We start from the raw sequence: 16493 nt of genomic DNA on the forward strand, positions 1-16493 counted from the left end.
TTGTGCCCTAGTCCCTACATATATATAAAAATATATAGGAAATGCTATGTATTGCAGATGACTGTGAATATGACATCTAAAGTGTGTTACCTTACCAAGTAATTTGGCATTTTCAAAACTAGAAATATGCAACATGAGTTTTACAGGATTTTAGCATTGTTTGTATGGATACTTTATTATTTAAAAATCTTCAGCAATTTTATTAGACTAGGATTTTGAGAGTTAGAAAAAGCATTGAATTAAAAGTCTTTATTTCTGTATTCCTTACTTTTTTCATTATATTCTTTTAATTACATTTATTTATTCCAATTACATTATTTTTGCTGAAGTCCATAATACAGGACAAAATGTTTGACTACACTGTTTCATGTACTTGCATCCAAAAGTATTTGGATTACTGGCGAACAAAAGAGACAGAGTCCAAGTCACTAGTAGTTTGTACAGCAGCTGATGCTGGCCTGTGTTTATCTCCTCAGTCTTTGTGACACTTGGTTAGCTTCTTCTAAAAGCTTCATAGCAAGATATATTTAAATATCACAATTTAAATATCGCACTATTTGAACTTCCTGTCTCAAACATTCAGTCTTCTGAAATTTCTTGCCATTCATGTTTCCAAGACTGCATCTATGTCAAAGTTTTCATCATCTAAGAGAAAAACAAGCATCTATTTTGCAATGCTGTGGAATTCAAGTGCCTTCGAGACTGTTCATGAATATCTACAGTTTGTAGTACCTTACAAAACCATACTTTCTACCTTTTTTTTGAAACACCTACAAAAAACCTACATGCTCCATAATATACATTGCCAAATGTATATTAGATTAGAACACATTTTTTAGAGAGAACTGCTTCATACATTTGTTTCTGTAAGGTAGACAAATACATTTTGTTTGCAAAATGTCATCCCTTTAAAGTCTTGCAACTGTACTTGGAGGCAAAACAAATGTAACACTATCCCTACAAGATTCTTGAATTTGAAAGAGGAAAAATAAGCTATTTTTAGGGCAAAGAAATTACATTGCACCATGAAATGTACTATTCTGCTTGCTACCTCGTAGGGTGCCTTTGTAAATGCTGATAAAATGTATTTATTCCAAACATTACTGTTAACAGCTCATTGCCTAACTGAAAATAGTTCTCCTCAATAGGTGTCATTCTGCCCAAATTAAATTCAAGCAATTCATCTGATAAATTCAAAGATAGCACTCTAACCACCTAATGCTAAATTGTATATCAAAGCTACAAGTAGTCTGAATCCATATTGTGCAAGCTGTGAATACTTAATAAAATTATTGGAAGTGAGGAAAGCAACTACCTTTAACTCATCACCTGATAACTTATTTGCTATTTTAAAAACATATTTACATAATTACAAGCTAAATAGGGCATTCTTCTTAGATATGAATGGCCATTGACACATCATAATAATATTTTGGTGACAGCAGTAGGAATCCAAAATTGTATATGTTGTTATACCGATTATATTTTTTATTGTATTTTATTTTTATTGTATGAAGGACTCTGCTCTGCAATCTAATTATTTTCAACTAAATTTATCTAATTATGAATGAAATAGACAGAACCAATCTCATGATTTTTTTCATCAGTACCACTAGGTTTTAAAATTTTATTACTTTTTTAAATTTTATTTTTTTAAAGAAAAAAAATTGTTTTATCAAGCCACAGACTAATTTCTTCTTCTAAAATCTTATAGTTCTATGGCATGTAATGCAGTAGTTAAGTACATATGCCTTACCAGGCTACATGACTGAAATGCATCCTGTTTTCTTTTGCATAGAATTTATCTGCCCAAAAAATGCTACATGAAATGTCACATGCTCCAAAGGATGAGGAGTGATACATTTTCCTGGAAATATATGTGGTATATACAAGATATGTACGAGTTTTAAAAGATAAAAGTGAGTTACAGTTTTGACATTCTGTCATGTCTATGAGACTGAATACTTTGTTAGACTTCTGAAAAGCAGAGAAGTCCTTTCTTGAAAATACAGACCGAGATGCAGTCGCCACATCAAGTCCCATGGTGCTAATTTTTGTAAGTAGCAAATGTCAATGTGTTCTTTGATCTTTGGTCTTTTTTTTTTTTGGTCCTCATTATTACTTATTAACTTTGTCACCATTTTGCAAATATATGAAGTTGGTAAAAACTATGAGGCCTCATGTTAAATTCATATGTGCCTCCACAGTTCTGAGCTCTTGATAAAGTCGTGAAGAGATACTCAGTGAATTTATAGTCTGTAGCATATTTCAGCTCACTTTAAAGGAGACAACTGGGTCTTGTCTACAATCAGATAGATTTTTTTCTGCATCAACAACATCTCCATTGAACTCTATAGGACTTTGACCACATGTAGACTCTCAGATTGCAAATGAGCTGCCTAAAGAGAGGAATTTAATGTTGTCTGAAAGACCCCTCGGAAACCCAATAATTTAATGTGACTCTTACTGGTATGACTCAGAAACTGAATGAACTGTACTCTGCTCTGGGGGCAGCTGAACTAGGAAAGGTGAAAAAGGGCACCAGACACATAAATCCACACATGCACGGAAGCACATGCAGACACCTTGATTTGAGATCTGCTAAACCTAAGCTGTGCCTTCCAGTACCACTCGATGCCTTAGATTCTCCTACCTTATTTCAACACACCTCTCCAGAACCACACTTGAAACACTTATTGATCTGCTAGTTGACTCGATTACCTCCATGAAAATGTCTTGGACACCGAAGGTCTGGGGGTCTGCCCCCAGGCAGAATCAGATCATAGGTGTCCATGCCTGTATGCACATACAGTGTGGGTTGATTCCCTCCCTACACTGTGGCACCAAGTTCTCCTTATGTTCTCCTTCCCGACAATGCGGTTTAAGAGCTTTCGAAAGAATAACTTGTTGGAGACTGTCTTTCACATTTCAAACATGTATACAAAAGAAAAAAACAACAACTTTGCTTTTAATTCTTCCTGTTATCTAGGTTTGTTCTTTCCAAAACTCACCAAAATGACACTTGGAAATATTTTCACCATTTTTCAGAAGAAGTCAGTAACTATAGTGTGTAAACATTCTTCAAGTATGCATTTATAGCATGCTAGCAGAGGTCCCTTCAAGTACATACTCCTATGATTTTTCACCTTTTTTCTAAACAAAATAGACTGGCTTGTTCCCAAGCTGTTGATTTCTCTGTTCTGCATTGGCTGATGCAGGTTCCTGGCTGCATAATTGCAGCTGACCGCAGCTGACCTCTCTGCAGAGTCTGAGCTCTAGAGATAGAAACCTGAACAGTTTTATGGACTTCATCTGGTTTCTGTGTTAAACTGAAATGTTCATCTCCCATCAATTTGCAGACAAAATCAGTGCATTAACTAATAACAAACAATTTGAATGGACAAGGCTCCCAGACACGTTTGAGAGACTTCCATGAAAGTGTAAGAGTAAAGAATTAAAGTGTATAATTTGAACAATATATTTACAGAACAATATTTAAGGTCTGCTTTGTAGAAATCAGTTGTGAAAACATTTTTGTGATCCTTTCCAACAAGAATCCGAGGAGAAATGTTTTTGAGGTATCTATGAGCTGGACAGTCCGGCATGCAGAAAATTCTGGTGTGCAGCAGAAGGTCTCTGCACTACTCACTAAATGGCAGACAGAATTCCACTGGTTTTGAGTTATATTTTTCTATTTAGCTACTTAAGAGAGAAACAAACAAGCAGAAATCCACAAGGCGACAAAAATAAAATACTGACTTCATTTCAGTTCTCTAGCTAGGAAAAAAAATTGGCTTATCCAAATCCATGAAGCTGCAATGCAGATATTTGGACACATGCAGTATGATGTGCAGAAGTGGCTCTGCAACAATGAAAATTCCTGGAGTCTTTCCTATTTATTCTGCCAACAATCCTCTAGGACTAATGAGGTAGGACGTAGCAGAGCATGGAATGTTAAGCAGTCTGAGGTATGCATTTATAAGAGAAATACCACTAGACTTTGCAGGCTACATAAACACTAGCTCTGCTTCTAGATAATGTGTAAACCCCAAAAATAATTGAGACTGCTCTGAAGAACTCTATGAAATGCAGGACAGGAGCTACACATATATATTATTTTTGAAATAATAAGTCTTCCTGTCTCATGTGTTTCACAGTCTTGGTAAAGATGGGCAAGGGCAGCATGAATATGATACATATCTGGCAGGAACTGAAGCATGGAGAATTAAAAAGACCTGTCCAAAATCCATTAGACAGAACAAATGTGCTACCAAGTAGCTAAATCCCACCCTAAAATTTTATTTTCCCTCAATGATGAAAAACATTCTCCCTTGCCCTTTTTCTCATCATGCCTTTTGATACCATTAGCACTGTTAAAAAGAGCCTTTTGATGTGGTATTTTAGGCATCTTTGGGGAAGATTTGGGATTTGGTGGTTTTGATAGTTTTGGGGTTTGTATTTTAAACTTCTCTTGAAGCCTGTCTTGTGTATGACCATTAACTAAGCCAAAAAGTACCTGGCTTTCAGTGTGAACTTTGATTTGGATGGCCAGAGCAACAGGGAACACAGTGCAGTTAAAACACTAGCTTTTAGCCCATACTGCTTTCATTCATCTGGAAGTGCTGTGTATCCATTGTTACTGTAGATGATCATGTTAAATGCAAACAAGAAGCTTTTTCAGAGTATGAAATGATCTTCACAAAAAATGCCATTCTTTTGATGACCACTGACAAAAATTCCCTTTTACAAAATCCTCTAGAAAGCATAAAATCTCCTATGTTGTTATTTTACAGAATAGGTTTGGCAATGGTTTTGCTCTGCGGTAACCTGTAATGACCTCGACTCTAATCAAGCTTACAAGCTTGTAACAGAGTTGTGATAAACACTGCAACATATCCTAAATACCCCATGCTTGAGTTTGAGTGAATAGAATTATTCAAGGCTCCTGCTTAGAAGCTTTCAATCTCAAATTACTCCCTAATTTAGGCTATCACAGGAAAACAATATTTTACTATTCATTCCATCAAATAATCACTAATTAACTGTTCTAAATCGCTAATATTTCAGCTAATCCACAAAACAGCTTAAATTATGTATGTGCTTTTACTAAAGATGAACTGGGAAGTTCAGTCAAGTTTAGAAAAATCTCTAAAGCTGAATAACCTGCAACAACACCCTTTTTTAAATTAACATCATGTAGGCAACATCCTTTTGCAAGATGCTCTCTACTCAAAGATTGACTATAGCCAAAGTGCAGCACTATAAGAAACCTTATAGCTGCATAAACCTTATGCAGAGGATTGTGCCTCTGTGTTAAAACCCTGCCAAATCTGACACCATAGAGTAGAATGGAAAGAATCTACATTCTGTTATAAATATATAGTTGAATATTATAGTACTGCTTTATTTTTAGTACCATTTTATAATAATACCTTTAGCAACATGTGATAGAGAAAGGAAATAAATTGTAGCTTATGAATGGTTCCAAACCAAATTACTCTGGGAATTAAATGGCACACAAATATTCAGATCTAAGAGAACACATTTCTCTGGATGTTTTACTGCTTTCATCTTCCTATCCCTTGAAAGTATGTGTTCTTATCAGCCAATGATCTTACTTTCATCACCTTCTTCCTGAGTATGGTTTTACATCTCAAGACTAGAGGAACTGATCTCTTCTTTATAAAAAAAAAAGAAAAAAAGAAAAAAAAAAGAAATTATGAGAATCCATCTCTTGAAAGACATGTTTAAAGACTCATATGCTTACTAGGGCAAGTTATTTTGTCTCAGTCTGCAATTCGCCTTTGAAACATTTTATTGCTGTAAGCAGAGTTGTTGTATAGCATAGGTCAGGGGAATTGAAAGGTTTCTTCCCGAAAACATAAATTAAGTTATTAATTAAGTTAACTTCATGCAGAATCATGGAATGCTTGGAAAATACTTCTGAGAACATCAAGTCCAGCCTATGACCAGACACCAACCTGTCACCTAGACCATGGCTCTGAATGTTACATGCAACCTTGTCTTAAACACCTCCTGGGATGATGACTCCATCACCTCCTTGGGCAGTCCATTCCAGTGTCTAATCACCCTTCCCATGAAGGAATTTTTCCTAGTGTCCAGCCTAAACCTCCCCTGGTCTAATTGGTGATTATGTTCTGTTGCTGCTTCTCTGGGAGTATAAACTGACACCCCACCTGGCTAGAACCTGCTCTTAGGGAGCTGTAGAGATTGATAAGGTCTCCCTTGAGCTGTCTTTTTTTCAGGCTAAAAAATTCCAGCCTCTACAGCCACTCCCCATAAGACTTGTGCTCAAGAATCTTCACCAGCTACATTTTCCTTCTCTGAACTCGCCCAACCCTTCAATATCCTTCCAGAATTCAAGGGCCCAGAACTGGACACAGGACTCCAGGTGTGGCCTCACCAGTGCTGAGTACAGGAGGGTGAATCACTTCCCTGGTCCTGATGGCCACACAATTACTGATACAGCCCAGGATACCAAACCTGCTACATTTGGAAGAATAGCATGTCTTAAAGGAGAAAAAATTAATTAGATGGCTATAAGCATGATCAGATTATTCTTTTAACATTACTTAATTTTCTTCTTCAGTTAAACAACAATCGCTATGTTGCAGACAATGATGAAAATTTCCAACCCAAATTACTCAAGAATTAAGAATTGGGTTGTATTATAAATGTGCATGCAGACTAAGAATAAAATTTGAAATAGAACGCAATTCGGTTTTGTTGTATTTATTTTGTGGTTCTCAGATGATCCATTAATTTGTTTTTTCTCCTCCAGCAGAGTTTCTCCTAACATAAATTCCCAGCTAGCAAAAGGTGATTGGAGTGGGCACCATGCCACAGAATCTTGTGCAAGATATGTGCTGTAAATCAAGATGGGTGTCACTGGCTCCCCACTGCATCTATTTTCAGTTGGCAAAGCTGGTCCCGTTTCCTCTAATAAACTAGAACTATGCTAAAACTTGATTGAGGGCACATTGTCTCAAGCTGCACACCACAGACATTGTCTGCAGTTATGCATCTGGACAGTTGTCTCAATACTTACAGCCCCTGGGAAATGTTAATTTAAAATGCAGTCCTGAAATGGTGAAAATGTTAAATATCCTGTGGGAAATTATAACCATTCCTACAGATACTGCAGTGGATTTTGCATGGGAGGATATGCCAGGTTAAATAAAAGGGAAGGGAATACAGTTGAATATAATCAGAGAAATACAATGAAAGTTTAATTGTCAAGATCAACTGGATTTGTTTTGTTTCAGGTTTTTTTTTCATTTATCTGAACAACATGGTTAGATGTCATTTGCTTGCTTGTTTGTTTCCTGCCATCCCTTAACATCTGAGATATGACTATCTGCAAAGTATAAATTTAAAACTGTGTCCTTATGCACTACTGTATATTTTGGATACATTTCATTAAAGCTACTGTTCTTTACTTGTTTATTGTATTCAAGTGTCATTTTTCATTAGACTTCAGACTGTAAACTTTTTTTATAGCATAACTTTATTCCAAGTATGCCACAGATGATACAATCACTTAAATGTTTGGCCAAATGCTCTGCTGCCGTAAGTATTTTGATATCTTTGCTCAAGCATACTAGACACAAGAACTTCTTTTTACATAGCAGAGGAAAATAGCCTAAGACATCTTCTGAAGTAAGAGATAAATTAGACTATTCAAATGCTCCAAAATTAAAATAAGCATGGAAATTCAGTAACCCAGGGTCAACTGATCCATTGTTTTATCTGAGAGAAAGAGGGTAAATCATTTGTTAGAAAGAAAAATTAAATGTACATACAGTTGACAAAATTGATAGTGAGATGGATTGTTATTAAAGTGATCCCTTTTAGCCCAATGACATCTTCTAAGGTATTAAATAGTTTAGAACTCCTTCTGAGATCAGGCTGATATAAAATATTCAGCATCCCTCCACTTCATGCCAAAAATATTTCACTAAAATTAGACTCAGACATATTTTAAATAATTGGTAATATCAGCTTTGCACAGGAAGGCAAAAGGGCTGGGAGATTTAATAATACTTTCATTGATCTTTGCATATGAGAGTAATCCTCTTTGGAAATGAGGTTGCTAATGCAGAAATGAGCCTTCCTTTTTTTGTGACTGTACACAGATTAATGATCAAATGCTTCTTCACAAAGTATTTCCTGTAAAAAAGAAACTTATGCACTGTGTATGAGCAAGGTAAAAAGAAGCTGATATCGGGTTAAAAAACTCCAGGTATATCTGAATACTCAGGGGAATATGTCTATTCCATAGACCTTTTTTCTTTTTTTAATGGTATAGGAAAGTTAATTCTGACAATGTTGAAATTCAAGAAACATCTGAAAACAGTAATTTCTGAATGAAAAAGTTAATTTGGAAAAACAATTGAAATTAAATCAAAACTTCATCTAAGATAAAATGCCATTGAAAATTTGATATGCTATTTATTAGTTCATTTAATAAACATCTGACCACTTCCTACATTAATTCCTGAAGCTGTCAGTGATTGACATTAGCTTTTTTAGACAATTTAAACTCGTGAGATTCTAAGTACTGTTGGAAAGACACCAGACATTCAGTATATCTTTAAGCAGTACTTCTAAACCCTGCTAACATGGTATCTATTTAAAATGTTATGTTTTAAGAGTAAGTGTAATTTATGAACAAACAATGCATCTTGATCTGAGAAATGACAGCACTTCATACACTCTCACAAAGATCCAGAAAAGCAATCTCAGGATCCAAATGGTGCTATTGAATAATCACAGCATCATAGAACGATTTGGGCAGAAAGGCACCTCAAAGACAATTTATTTCAACCTCCCTGCTATGGGCAGGGTCACCTTCTGCTAGACCAGGTTGCTCAAACCCCTGTAACCCGGTCTTGAACACTTCCAGGCATGGGCCATCAACCACTTCGCTGGGCAACCTGTGCCAGTGCCTCACCATCCTTTATAAACTAAGATTTCTTTTCAAACATTTAATGTTAACCTGCCCCCTCTCAGCTCAGAGCCATTCCCCTTTGTCCTATCACTACATGCCCTTGCAAACAATCCCTCTCCAGCCTTTTTGGAAGATCCCTTGTTATTGGAAGGCTGCTAAGAAGTTTCCCTGGCACCTTCTCTTTTCAAGGCTGAACAACCCCAACCGTCCCAGACTGACACCAGAGGTGCTCCAGCCCCCAGATTATCTTCATGGCCCTTCTCTGGACTTGCTAGAGTAAGTCCACATCCTTCTTGTGTTGGTGCTTCCAGTCACATTAGCCAAACACAGCAAGGGTTCCATAGGACAGAGTCCTATTGCAGGAGTCCAGCTAGATATGTGAATTTCCATGTATTTACTGCACAATATTTTTCATCTTCTGGCAAACACAATACAACACATCAACATATTGGAAGGGGGTCTGAACTATATTTTAATCTTAACTCCTTGAGACCTGTAGTTTTCTATCTGTACTTAGACCAATAGTCTTTCAGTAGCCTGAATAAAGGAAGAAGTGGTAATTTTGGTGTGAAACTTTTGGCCAGCAGAGTGAAAGACTGAAATTAAAAGAAAACCAAGCAACTAACCAAGGAAAAAACAAACAAAACCACACCAAACTAAAAAAACTAAATGAAACATGTTTAGAAGTGAAAAGATAAAAATCATCCTCATTTCAGAAGAGATGTTGAGATGAACTGAAATCTGATCAGAGAATTGTACTGAGAAAAGTATGACAGAAGAGAAAAGGGAACTTTCCACAGAGGTGAAGTTCTTATACTGGCTATGGTTTAGTCACACTGACTTGGAATCTGAAGTTCATTACACTCATCAAATATATATTTTCTGAACTTTAAACACCGTTAATAGAGTTTAAAGTAACCCTTGTCATAAATAAATGCAAAGATAAAATTTAAAGAAACAACCAAACACTGAACATACTGCAGCATTGTTCAACAAATGAAAAAAAATCAATAAAAATAAGGTAAAAATTCCTGAGGCAAAGAAGGTGGTGGGGAGGGGGAAACAGAAGTGAAAGAAAACCAGTGCCTAGTGGAGCTAAGGAAAACCAAGAAGCATTTTCAGAGGGAATAAAATTAAATGGAAATTCAGCCTTGTTAGAGAACTAGCAATTTGTAGATCATAAAATTGAAGGAAGTAAAGCAAAAAAATTCTCACTTGTAGTTGACTGAAAATGTGAGTATCCATCTGTGGTTGTTTGGCTAGGAAGTGATTTTTCAGAAGGTTACAGAAAAAAGACTAATTAGTGACTGGCTTTCAAGTGGACAGCTTAATTAGCCAATTAGAAAGTAAGTGATACATCTCTGGGAACATACACAGGGTTAAATATAGGAGGATCCTGGGAAACTGCCCTTTTTTCCTCCTTGCCTTGGAAGAGGTAAGCTGGCCCTGGCTCCTGGGGGACCAGGATTTTCCCAGGAAGCTGCCAGGACTGGTGATGGGGAGGTGAATATTCCCCTGTCCCAGCCTGGATCAGATCTTCAGCAGCTGTAAAACATCCTGCTGCTAAACTGCAGGGCCAAGCCCCCCCTCCTTCTCTAGTGAATCCCGGGCAGAGGAAGAAAATAAGGAAAGCCCAGGCTGCTGGAGAGAGCATGCAGCTGAGACCAAAGGTGGCCCTGCAGCAGCCAGAACCCAAGGACTCTGGCCCAGCCCAGCGAGGCCTGACCCTTCCACCTTCAGTCACCGCTGGGAAGAGCCATCATGCCCTCTGCAGACCTGGGAGAGATGTTAACTCTGTCTTTGACAGGTGAGACTTACTGATGCAGTGCCTTCAGGTACAGCACTCACAGCCCCAGCCGGCTCTCACTGCAGGCAGCACACGCAGCAGGGGCACTGCCCCAGAGCACCCACACAGCGCCTCTGTGCAGCCAGAGCCCCACAGCAGCCAGAGCCCCACAGCAGCCAGAGCCTCACAGCAGCCAGAGCCCTGCGTCGAGGTGGAGACAAAGAATCAGAGAAGTCCAAGGGCTTGCGTCTCCAGGAAAGTTTATTATCTGAAGGGGTTCAAGGTTCCAAGGAGATCCCTGGACTTAAATCAGGGGGAGGACCCCCGGGAAGGGACAAAGCCTTGGCCGATGGGAAGGAGGTGAGGGAGGACCCACAGAGGTGAGTGACACAACCAAAACCAATAAAAAACAGAAAGGGGAGGATACAAGCCAGAGACACCAGTGACAATTAGAACTACATGGATTTTTCCAGAATGACGGGAAGAGGGATTGACAGGAAAGGTTGGAGACACACTTGAAGACTGGCAAGGAAGGTTCTGGAAACAGGGGAAGAGCCAGGGAGATTGACAGCTCAGGGGCAGGGATAACTGGGGAGGAACCATTGCAACCAGGGGGAGAAATGGGACAAACCATTCTGATTAAAAAACAAAGTACAAAAACTTACAAAAGGACTGGCCCTTCCCTGAGTGAGAACAGACAAAGGGATTGAATTGTAAGGAGACACTGCATGAAAATTAACTAAGTGAAGAGAGAAAGATCCTAAGTGGGAGAAAGGAGTGAGGAGTTGCCTTGTTTAGGCTGTACTTCTCTTGTGAGGCCACTGAGAATGGGTTAAATTTCCCTGTAACATAGGAATGCTGTTTAGGGGGATGCAGAGATCTAGTTATAGTTGTAGAGTGATATAACTGAGGTTTAACATAGAATTTTGAACAGAGGATGATAAACGTAAAGTGATATGAGCCCTTTGCTCCCAGGGAAAAAGAATACCTCTGTTCCTTGGGATGAAGATGATTCTGAAGATAGAGGAAGAGAACCTTTGTTTTATACTAGAAGCATCCTTAAACAGTACCCTAAATAAGTTAATATGGGCCATGAGTGCAGCTGACGGGATAAGCTGGTAATGGGAGGGGAATTCACAGTTTGCAGAGTTTTTTCCGGGTGTCTGCAGATTCGTGACATGGGAGCCACCAGAGGACTGTTCTAGTGGTGATGTGTTCCATAGAAGTTCTAAGAGATCCCTCTCCCAAAGAACTGATGGAAGATTATTGCTAAATGGTGAAAGTGCCTGAAAAACAGAGGCTTTGTCTCTTTACATTGTTTGTGGGAAAGTGAACACTTGTGGAGAGAGCAGAAGTGTTTTGAAAGTTTCATTTAAATTCCCATTTTCTTCTTTTAGTGTGTGTTAATAAATCTGTCTTTGTACCCTTTAAGATTCGAACCTGCTTTGCAGTTTCTCCTGATCCTATCTCACAGTAGAGTTCTAGTAGATACTCAGACCACTACACTAAATTTGGCAAACAGAATTTCATGAAGGTGAAACCGCTACAACATCCATTGTGGCTGACTTTATGAATTAAATAAAAAGCTCAGAGTACATATGATGGAAGAGCCCCTAAGGAAAATGTTAAACATCTATCCTCCATTCAGATTAAGAAAAGGGCTCTGTCCCAGTGAGGCAGTATTGTTCAAAAATTTATTCCAATTATTTTAAAAGACATAAGATTATAATTATTTAAAATATTTAGAATGAATATTAATTACTTTGAATTTAAACATAGGCAAAATAAAGTGTTTGATTTAATTTGGAAATCTGTGGACTTTTAGACCCTTATTTCATTCTTTAAAAAGAATCTGTTTTACAATTTTGGCGTGGTTTTCCTGTAACTTTATGTAAGACTTTTGATATACTCTGATCAGGTATCTCAAGGATCTTTTAAATTTTGTCATACGTAGTCTTCAGAGACCCATGTTCAATAGTTGTAGGCTGGATATTGCCATCTCAAAAACATCAGTAACTCAAAAATGTACCTAATACAATTATGATCGTGGTATTATTAGAGATATGTTGCACAGTTTAAGGGTTTTTTAGCTTTTGTAATTGCAGATAAATTCAACTATATATCAGTTGTTTTTAATACATATGAAACATTTATAAAACAATCAAAAAAGTTTGAAAATAGTCGGTGAAAGGCTAAGAATGTGAAGCTTGGTATGTCAGATTTAGGGAAGTTAACTTATTCTGACTATTTGAGAGACTATTTGAAAGTGACTTCTTTGTGAAAAGTACACCTAATAGTGAAAAAAAAATCAGCCTTGCTGACAAATGCATAGAAATATCTGGACACTGAAATTAGATTAATTTGTCTTGAAAATAAGGCTTATTATCTTCTCAGCATGGTCATATTTCTTTGCAACCATGTTATTGGAGCATCTGTTAATTATGACAATTAGGTTGGCAAGATTTTTTTAACTAAGTCTTTTCAGTATATACATATATGATGCAGCCCAGCAGTGAGATATTTATCTTCAGTTCACCATCAGCAATACCCTTGTCTTTAGCACATCTAATAATTTTCTTAATTTTATATTTTAATTTTTCTATATTTTATATTTGTTACATTATTTTTAGTAATAAATTGCTGCAAATAAAGCTGCTCTGTCACTCCACTTCCCAGCTGGACACGGATAAGAAAATATATTGAAAGAATCATGTGTAAAGATAAGGACAGGGAGAGATCACTTACCATTTACTGTCACAGGCAAAACAGGCCTGACTTAAAGATATAAAATGAATTTATTACCAACCAAAATCAGAGCAAGGTAATGAGAAATAAAACAAATCCTATAACACCTTCCCCCCACCTCTCCCTCTTTCCCAGCTCCATCTCCTTTCCCCCAGCAGTGCAGGGAGATGGGAATGGGGGTTATGGTCAGTTCCTCACAGGTTGTTCCTGCTACTGCTCAAGGAGAGGAGTTCTTCCCCTTCTCCAGCATGAGTTTCCTCCCACAGAAGACAGTTCTCCATGAACAATTCCAGCATGAATCCTTCCAATGGGCTATGGTTCCTCATGAGCAGCTCCAGCTTGGGTCCCTTCCACAGGGTCACAAGTCCTACCAGGAAACCTGCTCTAGTCTAGGCTCCTCTCTCCACAGGTGTGCAGATGCCTCTTAGGAGCCTGCTCCAGCATGAGTTTCCCATGGATTCTTAGTTCTCTTTCAGGCATTCACGTGCCCCTGTGTGGATCTCCTCCATGGTTCCTGTGGATGTCTGCTTCCCTGAGGACCTCCATGGGCTGCAGGGACACAGCTCTTTCACCCTGTCCTGCCCCATGGCCTGCAGGGGAGTCTCTGCCCTGGTGCCTGGGCCCCTCCTTGGTGACTGCCCTTGGTGTCTGCAGAGTTGATTCTTTCATATATTCTCACTCCACTCTTCTCTGGATGCAATTAGTTCCTCACAATAGTTTTTTCACCTTCTTAAATGTGTTATTACAGAGTTGTTACCACTATTTCTGATTGGTCCAGCCCTGGCAGCAGCAGGTTGGTCCATCTTGGATTCATCTGGCATTGGCTTTGTCCGACACAGAGGAAGCTTTTGGCAGCTGCTTACAGAAGCTACCCCTGTAGTCCCCCTCCTGCTACCAAAAACTTGGCCAGTACAAACAAAGCCAATACACAATGTAAGAATAAAACTGATGTGTGGATCAGGAGAAGAAAATAGTTTTGCTGTTGGCTACCTTGGAAGGCTTTCTCTCCATGACCAGCACAGACATAGTCTGTGCAATTTACCAACTGGAATAATCCATGCACACCTTATCCCATTTCTTCCTTCTCTGTTCTGGTGCCTTTTAAGATTGCAACATTTTTCTTCTCCCTTGTGCTTCAGAAGATATTTTTATTTTCTCAAAGCTTTTGATTTGCCCTAAATTATTATGGATAGCACTGTTATATGATAAAGAATTCAATTCATACTCTGAGCTATACAGACAAAGCAGGGCAGAGATTTGAGGGTAACCTGTCTCAGCTACAGGAAGTGATCAGCCCCAGGGCCAGGGTGGACACCCATTACCATGGGACCAGAGGAAGACTTGCAGGTGCCTTTGGGATTTAGAGTGGCTGGAGAAGGAACAAGGGAAATAGAGGGATAAGGGGATGAAAGAGGTTATCCGTGTAAACAGAGGTTAGTTACAGTGCTTGAATGGCCGTGCCCTGTGCCTGATCTGTCATTTATCCATTAAACATTAAAAATGTCTTCTCCTTCTGACATTTCAGTTGGTCATTTCCTCTCATTAAAGTTTATTTCTGACTGGTTTTCTGGGTGAGCACAAACTCCCTACCTATGTGCACAAGGCCATGGGAATTTCTGAATGAAAGCAGCCAGAGTTGTGCCAGAGCTCACAGGGGCTGTGTGTGATGGGCCACCACTGCAGTGTATGAGGGTACAAGATCTAGCTAGTCTCATTCCTAGAGAGGAACATTTCCCAAAAGAAAGTGAGATAATTTGTCATCAGTCATTCAGTTTGACGAAAAATAGTTTATTGTTATGTATAGGTTCCGTATTTTGCTAAATTAGGGCCTGCAAGAGAAATGGCTCATGTTTTAAAAAATGCCCTTGATGGAAATAAGAGACAAGTATTTGTATTGCCTGCATAAGTTATCAGGCATGGTACAGATGGTGAGGGACTTTGCACTGCAGATGGGAATGATTCAGAAGATGATAAAAGTGCTAAATCCAAACCCTTACTCCATCACTGTCTAGGGATAGACATTGTTACAGGAAAGTTTACATAGAAAGTTTACTTTCAGCAAATATGCATACTTGTGGGAGTGAAAGTTAGAGGACAAGAAAATGAAAGCTTTTCCAATGGTAATGGGAATCTTTCTGGTACTAAAATAATAAGTAAGTTATACATAGTATAAAGTTTTTGAGATGCTGTGAAGATGATAATATCAGCAAATCAAACTGCTTTTGGGAACTGTAACCTCAGCAGTGAGTAGTTTAAGGATATCAGGATGAAACTTTGCTCAGATCAGTAACATGTAAAATCTCCACAACCTGTACTGTGCTGGACAAATCTGCAAGCTAAACACAGAGTATAATACAGGCATTTCTGTGGCAAGAGTTATAGCATGTAAAATAATCCTCAAAACAACTAGCAAATTAATACCATCACTTACCTGTACTTTATCAACTGTTTGATTTCAATGACAGTTTATATGAAGGAAAACAACCACTCATATTTCATGCCAGGAATTTCTTCTAAGAAGGCATGTTATTGAAAAAAGCAATACAGCTGTCCAGTGTGTCTTTGCCTTTCCTAAAATTGTAATAGGATCCTTATATAGAGAAGGAAAATATTGTTCTTTGTTAGGTGTTTTTTTAGCCAAGACATACAGCTGCTTTAAGAGAACTAGAAACTCATAGTTACAAAAATTCTTTCCAAAATTAATTTTCTTTTCCAAACTTTTTTCCCCAATGTATTCTAATATTACTAAATTTTGGACAGTTGAAATGACCATTTCGAATAGTGATGGTGAAAAATAGGCCAAATATCTTGTTCTGGTAAATTTAGTTTTCTTCAGCACCCTCTAAAAAGTCAAGAAGTAAATATGGCAAAATTTTAATAGCACTATGCTCTGCATGGGGATAATAAGAGTACATTTTCATTATTTTTCTTGAATTTGGAAGCGTGATGTGTCTTAGAATTTCTGGTTTATGTACAATTTAAAATTTCCTT

This window comes from Prinia subflava, chromosome 3 (genome assembly GCF_021018805.1).
Source record: "Prinia subflava isolate CZ2003 ecotype Zambia chromosome 3, Cam_Psub_1.2, whole genome shotgun sequence".
Taxonomy (NCBI): Eukaryota; Metazoa; Chordata; class Aves; order Passeriformes; family Cisticolidae; genus Prinia; species Prinia subflava.